At 50.0% G+C, this 11995-nt stretch overlaps 1 long non-coding RNA gene across 1 annotated transcript; it reads right to left on the reverse strand.

Moving 5' to 3' along the window:
• Positions 1–10141: 10141 nt before the first annotated feature.
• On the reverse strand, positions 10142–11431 carry LOC119378414 (uncharacterized). The gene is made up of 2 exons (XR_005180996.2): positions 11330–11431; positions 10142–10276 (listed from the first exon to the last, which is right to left on the reverse strand). It is a non-coding gene; the product is annotated as an uncharacterized LOC119378414 (long non-coding RNA).
• Positions 11432–11995: the final 564 nt, after the last annotated feature.

Raw genomic sequence — 11995 nt, forward strand, 5'->3', positions numbered from 1 at the left:
TCTTTATTGATGTTTGCATGGCAAAGAAGCGCGTGGGAGGAACCCCTAGTCCGGGGTCCCTAAGATGACTCCAGCGACGAGTCGGGCCCGCTGTATTACAGCTCGGAGGACCTCGGGAGGTCCGTCGCGGAGAGTATCATCCCACAGCTCCTCGTTACGTAAGGGGTGAAGGAAGACTGGTAAGGGAGGGAAGATGCTTGCAGTGCACTCAATTGTGACATGGAAGGTCGTCGGCGAGTTACCGCAGCCGGGGCAACGGTCTGCATAGCAGTGCGGGTAGAATTTACTTAGTAATACAAGATTTGGAAACGTGTTGGTCTGCAGCTGGCGCAAAGCTACTGCCTCCTCCCGTGAGAAAGATGGCGGTGGCGCGCTGTAAGTGCGACGGTCGTGCGTATAATAACGAAGGATGTCTTTGTAAGTGAGGAGGGGATCCCCCCACCCTGAACTGGTCGACTCGCCATGCCGGGCCGCCCGGAGGGAAATTTCGCGGGCTACAGCGTGAGCTCGTTCATTGCCCGGCAGAGAGGCATGACCAGGAGTCCAGAGTAAGTGGATACGAAAAGTAACGCTTAATTCAGTGTGCGGAATCTGGTTGAGAATTTGGTGTGCCGCTCTTGGGATGCCACGCCCTGACAGAAATGCCCGACATGCCTGTTGCGAGTCTGTCAATATATACACCTCCCCCCGAACACGGACGGCGTTTCGAATTGCAAGAGCAACACCAAGAATTTCGCCATAAGCGGCATTCGTCCCACGCATGGCAGCACAGTCCAGCAGGGAGTCGGTGCCATCCAACACTACCGATGTGTAACCCTCGTTAGTGCGTGCGGTGTCCGTGTAAAGAGTATGCGATTCCTCGATGTTTTCAAGAATGCGGCTGAGGTATCGTACACGGCATTTGCGCCGTCCCTTGTCATGCACGGGGTGCATGTTACGTGGTAAGGGATGAATACTTAGCATTTTCCTAATCGCAGGCGCTAATGTAGTGGGACGGGTTTCAAGCTGAAGCGGTGGGACGGAATATCCTAGCCGTGAGAGGAGATGGCGGCCAGTAGGGGTGAGTAGGAGGCGTTGGCGCTGACTGACCCAGTCTGCCTCTAGCAGCTCGGCGAGGGTGTTGTGTGTCCCCAAATTAAGAAGTAGACGCGTGGGAGTGTAGGTCGGAAGGCCATGGGCCAGCTTAGTGGCTTTGCGAATCATTGCGTCTATTCGCAGTTGTTGCGATTGGGTCAACCGCTGGAAGGGCAGATGATATGTCAGCCGGCTGATCACGCAGGCCTCCACCAAGCGCAGCAGGTCTTCTTCTCGAAGCCCGGAACGCCTGTTAGAGACCCGGCGGATCATTGACAGAATTTGTTCAATTTGTCGGGATAGAAGGTTAACGGTGTAGTTAGCTTTGCCATCCGCTTGAACGTGTAGTCCAAGAATGCGGGCACGATGGACTCGTGGTATGGGTATGCCATCCACATGCACGATGATAGGGGGAGGAGGGGTAGTGCTGCGGGGGCGAAGGACTATAAGCTCTGATTTCTGCGGAGCGCATCTCAAGCCTCCTTTTTTGGCGTACTCAGTGACAGCGTCAACCGCTTGCTGCAGTCGGTCCTGGATGTCTCCGTCAGAACCCCGTGTCGACCATATAGTGATGTCATCCGCATAAATAGCGTGGGCGACATCGGGGATCTGGTCAAGTAGTGGGGGGAGCCTTGCAAGCGCGATATTAAATAATGTAGGTGAAAGAACTGAACCCTGTGGTGTCCCACGTCCTGTAAGGCAAATCGTGCCCGACCGATGTGGTCCCATTCCCACAGTGACAGTACGATCACGAAGAAATGAGCGGATGTAGTTATACATTCGAGCTCCACAGTGCGATTCCGCAAGATTGCAAAGGATGAGGTCGTGTTCAACATTATCGAATGCACCCTTGAGGTCTAAAGTAATGAGGGCTCTCGTTTGGGCGCGAGACGGAGGCCCTAGGACTTCCTCCCGTAATTGTAACAACACATCTTTGGCTGACAGATGAGCCCGGTATCCGAATTGAGAGTGCGCGAAGAAGGATTGCTGTTCTAAGAAGGGCTGCAGGCGCCGTAAGAGTACGTGCTCCATGAGCTTGCCAATACAGGAGGTTAATGAGATGGGACGCAGGTTTTCTACTTGAACAGGTTGCCCGGCTTAGGAATCATTGAAATTTCGGCGTGTCGCCACGCTTGGGGAAGCGTACCTTGGCGCCAGCATTCATTGAAGATACTGGTTAGGTGGGTGATATCCGCAATCACTTAGGTTGCGGAGTGTGGCGAACCGAATGCGGTCTGCCCCCGGTGCTGTGTTACGGTGTAGATCTTGTAAAACTACTCGCACCTCCTCAACCGTGATATCTGCATCTAACAATTCGTTCGTCTCGCCTACATAGGGATAGTCGGGGTAGTGCGGTGTCGGGCCTCTCGGTACGAAGTGTTTTTCTAGTTCTTTGAGTAGTTTCGAGGGGTCGTCTCGATACTCATGCATTAGGATGTGTAGCTGCTGAAATGTCTTCGTCTTCGTGGTGGTGGGGTCTGTGAGCGATCGAAGAATCGACCAAGTTTTTGCTGTGCCTAATGTTCCTGAAAGCCGGTTGCAGAATCCTCGCCAGTTATTTCTGGTGAGGGTCTCTGCATATTCTTGAGATTCCCGCGTGATTTGGTCTATTTTTCCGAAGTTTACGATTGAGACGTTGGCGTTTCCATCGCCGTGTGAGTCCTCTCCGCGCGTCCCCAAAGATGTAGTAAATGTGGGTCAATGTCCGGTGTCTCGGTTGTGGTACTCAGTGTGCGCGTGGTGGCCTCTAGATCTTCAGTGACAGAGTCAAGCCATAACTCATACCCTTGCCCCTCAGGTGGTTCCCGGCGACGTTCCCTGAATTTTAGCCAGTCCGTAATGCGTAACTTTCGCTCGGGCCTGCGCACACCGTGCAGTGGTAGGATGGTTGCCACAATATAGTGGTCGCTACCAAGGTGCTCTTCTAAAGGACCATGCGCTACGACTGGGCCGGTATTGCGCACGAATGTGAGGTCAGGGCAGGTGTCACGCGATATACTGTTGCCTATTCGAGTAGGGCGCTCTGGGTCAGTCAGTAGGGTGTACCTCATGTTACAAATGTCGTTCCATAGGCGTGTCCCCTTGGCCTGCGATTGGACGTAACCCCAAACTGGATGCGGAGCGTTAAAATCCCCGCATACCACACAAACCCGTCCGAAATTCCCAAACTCCTTTAGAAGGCGATGAAAACAGTGCGTACGTGAACGGGGGGAGCTGTACACATTGAGGATAAACAGGCTTTTGCTGTGTGAGCCCTGCGTAATTATTTCGATAATTTGGTGAGGGATGTCACTACTAGTGGCATGCACGCGAGACGTGACATGTTTCGAAACAAGGGCTCCCACAAGAGGAGAGGCTCCCAAGAGCGTGTTGTAGCCGGATAAAGAAGGCGTGCAATTTGGTTCCTGTAGGAGGATTACATCGGGAGGGTTTGTGGATGTGGCTACGTACTGTTGCAGGGAACTCCGCTTCTGGCGGAATCCCCTGCAATTCCACTGCCACACCACTAGTTGCGGTGCGTCACACGGCGCCATCTTCATCGCGGGAGGAAATTGAAGGGCGTGTGTAGGGGTGGGGGCGCCGTGTACCTGCGTTCGAGGTTGACGGACGAGAGGTTTGGTCGAGTGACATATTTGCGCTGTAGTTGTTAATCTCGGTACTTTGCATGGCGGCGTTACGTGCGAGCGTACGTTCGATACACAACTGGACCTTGCTCCATAATCTCTATTTGAAGGGTTTCCATTCGGCGTTCTATCCTGTCCAGTGCAGCCTGCATACTTGCGCCCATGTCTGCCACCAGCGCGTCCATCTGCTTTTGCAGGCGTTCGCAACGCGCCTCCATGTCACGACGTAGACGTGCTATTTCCGCTAGAGGATCAGGGGTTGAGGATGTAGTGGTATGAGGGGAGGAGTTGGGGAGTGATTGGGAGGGTGGAGTAAGCTGTGGGGGACCCTCTACCCAACCTACCTCCCGAGGTGCCGCCGCCTTGGAGGTGTTCTGCTCCGGGGCCCGTTGCCTCTCAAACGGGGCGTGGACCTTCTTGCCATGGGCTTTGCTCTGCAAAGCCTTCTTGTAGGGTTGTTGCGAAGATGGGGAAGGAGGGCGCTTCTCTGGTAGGTTCCTTGATTCCTCGCAGGAGCGCGTCTGGGACTTAGAACGGGTCCGGGACTTGGAGCGGGTCCGGGACTTGGAGCTGGTCCGGGACGTGGAGCGGGTCTGGGACTTGCCGCGCGATCTCGAACGGCTCTTCGATCGTGATGGTTCTTTCTTCTTCGTCGGGGGGCGGGATTGTCGGGTCTCAGCTGGCTTGTTTGAAGCCGTAGGGTCAATGGAGGGTTGGAGTTGGCGCTGCTCTTTCTCGAGGGCTTTTCGCACCCATACCTTGCTGACAGCCTGCCTTTCCCGCCGAGGGCAGTTTGGATCTGTTGTAGGGTGGGCTCCATCACACGATTTGCAGTGTGGAGTGCACGGATGCAATGGGGTGGGGTTATCGGTGCCGCACGTCGGGCATATGACCACGTGTGGTGTAGGGCAATGGTCATCCCGGTGGCCGAGCTTGTGGCATATCTTACAAACCAGTTGGCGGGGGCGATGAGGGTAGCAACGAAGTTCTGCACCGTAGAGGCGCACGTAGCGAGGTACCTTTAACCCTTCGAAAGTGACCAACGCAATGTTGGTCTGACCCATCATGCGTGCTTGTAGTATCTGGGTTTCAGGAGCCACAAGTTCATCTACCAGCGTGGAAGGACGACGTACCGGGCACTATGCCAGGAACAATACCCTTGCATGAGTTGTCTGGGGCTGCAAAATATGTCGTGATCGGATAAACTTGCTCACCAAGTCTCAGCTCCCGCACCTTGTATAACGCGTCGGCCACATGCGACTGGGGCGTGCTGATGATCGCTAGGTTTTGCTGAGGTCGCAGTCGGAATATAATGTCCTGACGGTCTTTGGTGGTCAAGCAAGCAGCACTCCAGAGAGCGCCGGCAAGTTCAGGGCGCGTCCATTTATCCAGGCAAGTCCGCCATGTGGGCGCAGGATGATCTTTTCGTCGTGCAAAGGAAGTCGAGGCAGGTGTTGATTCCCACTGTGCTTGCCTGCGTTGCGCTGAGCGACGCCCGGAATATTCTCGGATGGTTTCGTCTCCGTGTGGGCGTTCATTTTGCGGGCGCGTCGCTTGTTCATAACTGTCTTCCAGCAGCCACCTGCGTCGTCGTCATCGGTTTGGTCATCGTGAAAGTTCGAAGCGGCATCTTCATCCATTCTTTCCCCTGTCAAAATCTCCTTTGGTTGTTCGGAGGGAGAACTGGTGACAGCGGGATGAGATGTCAACCCCGTGGTGAGAATCTCGGGTGTCAGCGTTGCTGCCGCGGAACGCCCGGCGGCGTTCTCCGTCGCCGATCGCGACTCTTCTTCAATGGAAAACGGCTTCACGGTGGATAAATGCTCCATCGAAACAGAGCGGTGCATTGGCCGGGAGCCCTTTGCACTCATGGCTGCTTGGGTCCCGTAGTTAACGATGTGGAAACCACGCCGAGGCAGCTATGGCTGCCGTAGAAGCAGCCGTGTGTGGGCCGCCTCAGAGCTTTGGACTCCCACGGAGCGACGAACGATCAACTCACTGCGACGAGCTTGGTGTCGGCGCGGTCACGCTGAGTAGAAAGGTGCCACTGAACATGAGAAAACTCACAGTCGAAAAATACGCATGATTGAGGCGAAGAAACTGGGAGCGTTGCACGAGACGCCGCGGCGTCTCCCGCCAACACAGGAGCTCCGAACAACACGTCCGTTCTCCACGAACGCTCGCGTCGGAATCCTCGCCGTCTCGGAGTACTGCGGTAAAGGTTGTGTATATAACGTCGCCGTTACCCACCTGGACGATCTGCGCTATGTGGCAGCCACGCGCTGCGTTCGATTCCGCGATTCGGAAGCTTTTTTCGGAATTACTTTTCTTTGATATATATATATAATAGATATATATATATATACTATATATATATATATATATATATATATATATATATATATATATATAATATTATATATATAATATATATATATATATATTATATATATACTTATGCATATATGCAGCATGACGGCGGCGACGGTGACGGCAAAAATAAGCCGAGACTGTCCATATAATTGCTATCGCAATACAAAAAAGTTGGCCCCGTATCTGCGTGCTCCGCTGCAAATTCCGTGTAAGGACGATAGAGGAGGCGCTGCGTCTACGCTGCGTGAGATATGGACGCCATCTGGCAATGCATCGGGAAACATGAGCTTGCGCAGAGGGTTTCCTTCCTCCGTGGCAGAGGGCGTTCGTCGGCGCGCATAGCATGGCATTTTCAGCGCAGCCGCAGCCTCAGCTTAAGAAACTAGGGTCTTTAGAATTATGTATCTATGTATTTTCTATTAAACGAACACACCACCGAATACTTACCTAGTGATGTTGCGTCTCAGATATGCGTAATATTTACTTTTTAATCGACAACGTTCACAAATATGAACAGCCGTACCAGTTCAAGATGAGCGGGCGGTAAGCAAGTGGTTCAATTTTGGCCGGGTGGCTGAATCGGGTGACAGACAGGCAAACAGACAAACAGAAAGACAGACAGACAGACAGACCAAAATTTCTGCGTTTAAGTTCCCCAAGAAAGACTATCGTCTTTAAAAAAGTGGCATTCACTCATACTTAGTTCCAATCCGTAAAAATGCTGTGCAAGGGTCATGAAAAAATGCTCATTTTTCTTAATATGCGGTGGATACTATTCGATTCGAAATTATTCCACCAAATCACTATTCGCTTCGGATTCGCTTCGAACCTCAAATTCACTATTCGCCCATCCCTAAATACCTCCATGCAGATCTAAACGGTTTGTCAAAGACACAGCAGAGAAAATTGAGCTCGCTTGTATTACCTTACTGCACTACTAAGAACACTGCTCTTACAGCTAGTACTAGTAGACGCTTATTAAGTTAGGAAAAGGCGCATTAAGAAAACACGGATGGCGACGCTGCTTTGAAGTTCCCGCGAAAGGTCGTCTGAAGTCCCAAATTTTGTCGGTGTCTGCTGGGACCTACATATTACTTTATTCGGCAAAAATGGGTTACATCACCTTCGAAGGGGTCAGAAATTTAAGATGGAAATTTTCAGGAACTTTCATTGAACCAACGTGGCTTTCGAGTGATTTTCAGCCCCCCCCCCTGAGTTTTTATAATTTGTGTGTGCGTGTGTGTGTTCGTGCAGGCACGCGCACACACACACCACACACACACACACACACACACACACACACACACACACACACACACACACACACACACACACACACACACACACACACACACACACCACACACACACAACACACACACACACACACACACACACACACACACACACACACGCACACATCACGGCGACAAATCCAAGAGTTCCTAATAAGGTCTCACGTCTTCGTTGTCGCCCTACCTCGCACTCACAAGAGTACCTCGCGGTGTTCAACGTTGCGTTGAAGAACTCTGCCAGCGAAATCTCAGAATGGTGGCCTCTATTGGCGGCGAGATCGACCTATAGGTGGCAGCATCGCCCCTGCGTTTGTGTGGATCGTCGGCCGTGCGCTGTGTGTAAGTGTACGGGGCGCTGCTGTTTCTGTGTCGTCATTCTGCGCTCTGTATGTGTCGAAAACGTTTCGATTTCCAAGCGGAAGTATTTTTCGGTTCCACAGTGCCGCACAATATGCACAGAGCCAGAGATAAGCTTTCATTCCTACCTCGGCGACGCGCAACAACGCCGAGAGCGGCTTGTCAGGCAACGGAACGGCAAGGCGCTTTGCGATGGTGCGTAGCAAGCACTTTGATCACGTTGGTTGAAGCGTTCGCTGACGAAAAGTATTCATGCTCAGTCAAATACGCTAACGCGTCTCTCACTATCAGTCCGTAATATATGCATTCATGCTTGCTATGCGTAATTTCTGCGTTCTACGTGCGTGAACACTGTTGCAGTCCGCGAAAGATCGTGGAGGCTTGGCCAGGTATGACAGTCAGTATTTACTTGCGCTTTTGCGAACTTCCGCAAGTAAATTAATAGATTCTCCAAGTATGCAATGCGGCCTACATCCTCCGTGCGCCACCTTCGCAGTGAATGCAACTTTTGTTCATGATAGCTGCCAGCCCTTATAAGCGAACGTCACCTAGCCTTACTTACTGTTGTTTGCGCGTTTTCCGTCGCGCTTACTCAACTACGAGAAGCGTTCCCAGTGTTCCCAAGTAGAAATATATAAGCGCCGACACTCGTAAAGTTTGTGCATCTCGCGCAGAGTAAAAAAAATATCGTTTCGCGAGCCAGAAACGGACGGACCATATGAGCGATGAACAAGTATCCGAAAGCGAGCTGATAACTACAACTCATGCTCATATATTTATTCTTTTAAGATTTTTAAACCGATCTTCGATGAGGCCCGATATATTACGAAAGTTGAAGTTACCGTAGCGCGTATTCGAGAAGCATAAGCTGCCTCGCAAGGGGCAATTCAACAAATTGCAGTACGCCCCGCGACCAACCATATCCGAACATTGTTTTCTCGTTAGTCAACGTGACGTGAACTTTTTTTTTGTCTTTGCTAAGCCCGGAAGGCTGGAGGACAATCGTATGTGGTTAAAGTGACAAGCTTATGTGGTGAAGTCGCATGGAACGAATGCTTTTTGTATCGCTACTTAGAAGAAAAAAAGCGAATGGCTCTGCGAGCTTCGATTACAAAAAGGAAAGAATGAGTTTACTGAACGTCGACCAAACTGTTCCCGTTGCAACTTCCATCGCGAATTCTCCAGCAACAAACACAAGACACACTGCTTCTGGAGCGGCGGCGGGACACCCGCATCCACACTTCGGGGCTTCTTCCGTTCGCCGCTAGGTGCCGACTTTGTTCGATCTCGCGGCCAATCGACTTCGTCTTTGACATATAATGGAGTGCTCATCTCTCGCTCACCACACGTCACCTCACTTACCATCGCCCTCGCAGGTTTTCCAAATAAGCCCTTCACGTAACTTCACCTTACTCATGGGAGGATAAGGGTAGATGAGGGTTAAGACGCCGTCGTGAGGGCGCGCTTTTGTGATGGCGTACACGTGGAGTGACGACAATACTGCTCTCATACAAAGGAAAACTAAACAAGTTGACAATATTTCAGAGAAATAAGAGATTTCGCTACCACTCGTGCGTACAACAAGTACAGGCTTTTGTCCAAACCTCCTGAAAGCAGATGATAACTCAAGGACATAAACGTTTTAAAATCGGTCCTTCTTACGGTTCTTATTATTGCGCTCGTCATGTCTACATCTTGTACGTGTGTTTCGTTTTCCGCGCGGTTTTAACTCAGTTTAAATGTGCCAACTAGCCCCCCCCCCCCCCCCCCCCCAGCGCTCTTAACTTGAGCTCCCATTGCGGACTGCTACGTTATGAACATAGTACTACCCCCCCCCCCCTTCCGATTTTCCCGTCTTTCTCTTTGTATATGTGCCACGGTTAACATATACTGGAACCTGAATCTCCACGTACACGAAGAAAGTGACCATCTCTTTACGTTTCTTACGCAAAAGAATTTATTTGCCTGAATGCAACCATCACGGCGTAAGATCTCGTAAACGGCCTACCCGAATATGCACGATCATGGATTTCATGTCACCTCGCGCTATTCGCAACACACTTGACGGCATGCTCATCTGCGTCTGCACCCACAAGCGGTTCGAAATAAAGTTAGGTCACCTATCGCAGATGCTGACTACTACAATATAATTTAACCAATATTTCCCTTTCGTATATGCATGTGAACCTTGCAGTCCTTTTCCAATGGAACTTAGAGAAGTTTGAAGGCAATATGCAACAGTGGTATGTGATCGGGTACCTGCATGCACCGAACATCATATGCATGCACTCAACGTGGCGAGCCTATACACAGGCAGATCAATCTGTTTGAAGACTGCGGATGACGTGTACATCAGCTAACTTAATTTAATACTGGTGAAGTAGGTCGTTGCAAATCAGGCAGCTGCAGCCTTTCCGAATTTGGCTTTGCATCTATAGCTACAACTTTATTAAGGAAGATGTCGATCAGCGTGCTCCTACGTCCTGGAAGTGACGCCTTCAGGGGTCATCTCAATTCCAAGAAAGCTTGCGGCATTCTTCCACAGCAGCTTCTCCTGCGTTCAGGAAAGAAAAAATACTGTCTAAGTCACCTTGTTCGAGTCTGCTTGTGTGAATTGATGAGCAGGGTAGGAGACTTATGATAAGGCTCTGTTCCAAGAAGAAAACACATACAACATAAGCAAAAAGTTTGGCAGTATATGTTACACATGTTACAATCTGCAACACTTGAAGGCGAAAGCCTGCGGCACGCTTGCTAATGCATTAAGTTATGCAATCGGGGACCAGACTTCTTGCAAGACATTTTGGGCCGCAGTGTGAGAGACTTTTTCAGCTTTGAAGCTTTATGCACCTACACAGGGTGTTGCACTATATACCTCCGGGGTCGGCCCACCTTTGACCAATCGGCGATGTCATTGGTGACGTCATGTGATGGCATCATCATGTGGCGTCACGATGACGTCACAGGATTCTGCTATTTGTGACGTCATTTTCTCGTAACATGATGACGTTATCAGTGACGTAGGGCCACGTGGGTTTTTCTACTGCTTATTTCGCCTGCCCTTGTTTCACTCAACAGGCCGCTCAACGAGGCAGTTTAGGCGCCTTGATAGTATATTCCCGTTTTGTCAGTTACAGCGCCATACCAAGAAAACGTACACTGTTATCTATCTATCTATCTATCTATCTATCTATCTATCTATCTATCTATCTATCTATCTATCTATCTATCTATCTATCTATCTATCTATCTATCTATCTATCTATCTATCTATCTATCTATCTATCTATCTATCTATCTATCTATCTATCTATCTATCTATCACGGCTAAGTCGTGTCTTCTCTTCGCAAGTACATCATATCTATATCTGTATAATGACGACTTGGTGCACATGGCAGCCCTACCACATATCCTACTTTGGAATGGGCGGCGATTTATCAGTAAAGCCGACGTTTAAAATGGAAATGTAGCGTATAAACGAAAATGGCACCGATGTTACAGTGGTTCAAGACTATGCGCAACGATTTGTAGAATAGAACGAGTACTGTACCTGTGAATGTTTGTGGTTCAGTTTGCTAGGAGTAAAGATTTCGGGGCAAAGCATACCTTGAGTGAATCTTGCAAGCCACTGGTCTCGATCAGTCTGCCGGGTCTCTCTATTTCTCCCAGAGGGTAGGGGTAGTCACTTCCCAGCATCACTCGGTCCTGAGAATAAAATGCGACGATGTTCATGTCCCAACCCTGTGACATGGAGCTTCACTTGAGAGGGTCATGAACCACGTTTCCAAGTAATCATCGAATGACATCAATATCAGATTTTATTGAATCACGAATCAATTGCCGCAAAAATTTCTCGAAGCCGTCAAGAACAAGCGGAGTTACAGGGGTTAAGCGCTGTCTCTCTTCTTTCATCCCGACGAACGCGTTGGAAGCTAAGCAAAGGGGTGGCACAGGGGAAAGAAGTTGCGTCAGCGCGCATCATGACCTCGAGGATGCGTTATGAACCGCGTTACCGAAACCGTTACCGTTACCGTTACCGCGTTACCGAAATACTGGACTGCGTTTACCGTGTTACCGGAACACATGTTTTAGAAAAGTTCTAGCTCCCCATACGTAAAGGTTTACGTACGTACGTAAACGTATACCTTTTCGTTTGCGCAAGCCACTAAATGGTGATGATAACTGCATTTAGACTATATTTAATTTAGATCATATTAAATTACCACTGCGGCAAAATCATAAGAGAGACTTTAGCGTGTGGAGTGTCGCGGT

The sequence above is a fragment of the Rhipicephalus sanguineus genome, unplaced genomic scaffold, assembly GCF_013339695.2.
Source record: "Rhipicephalus sanguineus isolate Rsan-2018 unplaced genomic scaffold, BIME_Rsan_1.4 Seq8274, whole genome shotgun sequence".
In the NCBI taxonomy this organism is placed as follows: domain Eukaryota; kingdom Metazoa; phylum Arthropoda; class Arachnida; order Ixodida; family Ixodidae; genus Rhipicephalus; species Rhipicephalus sanguineus.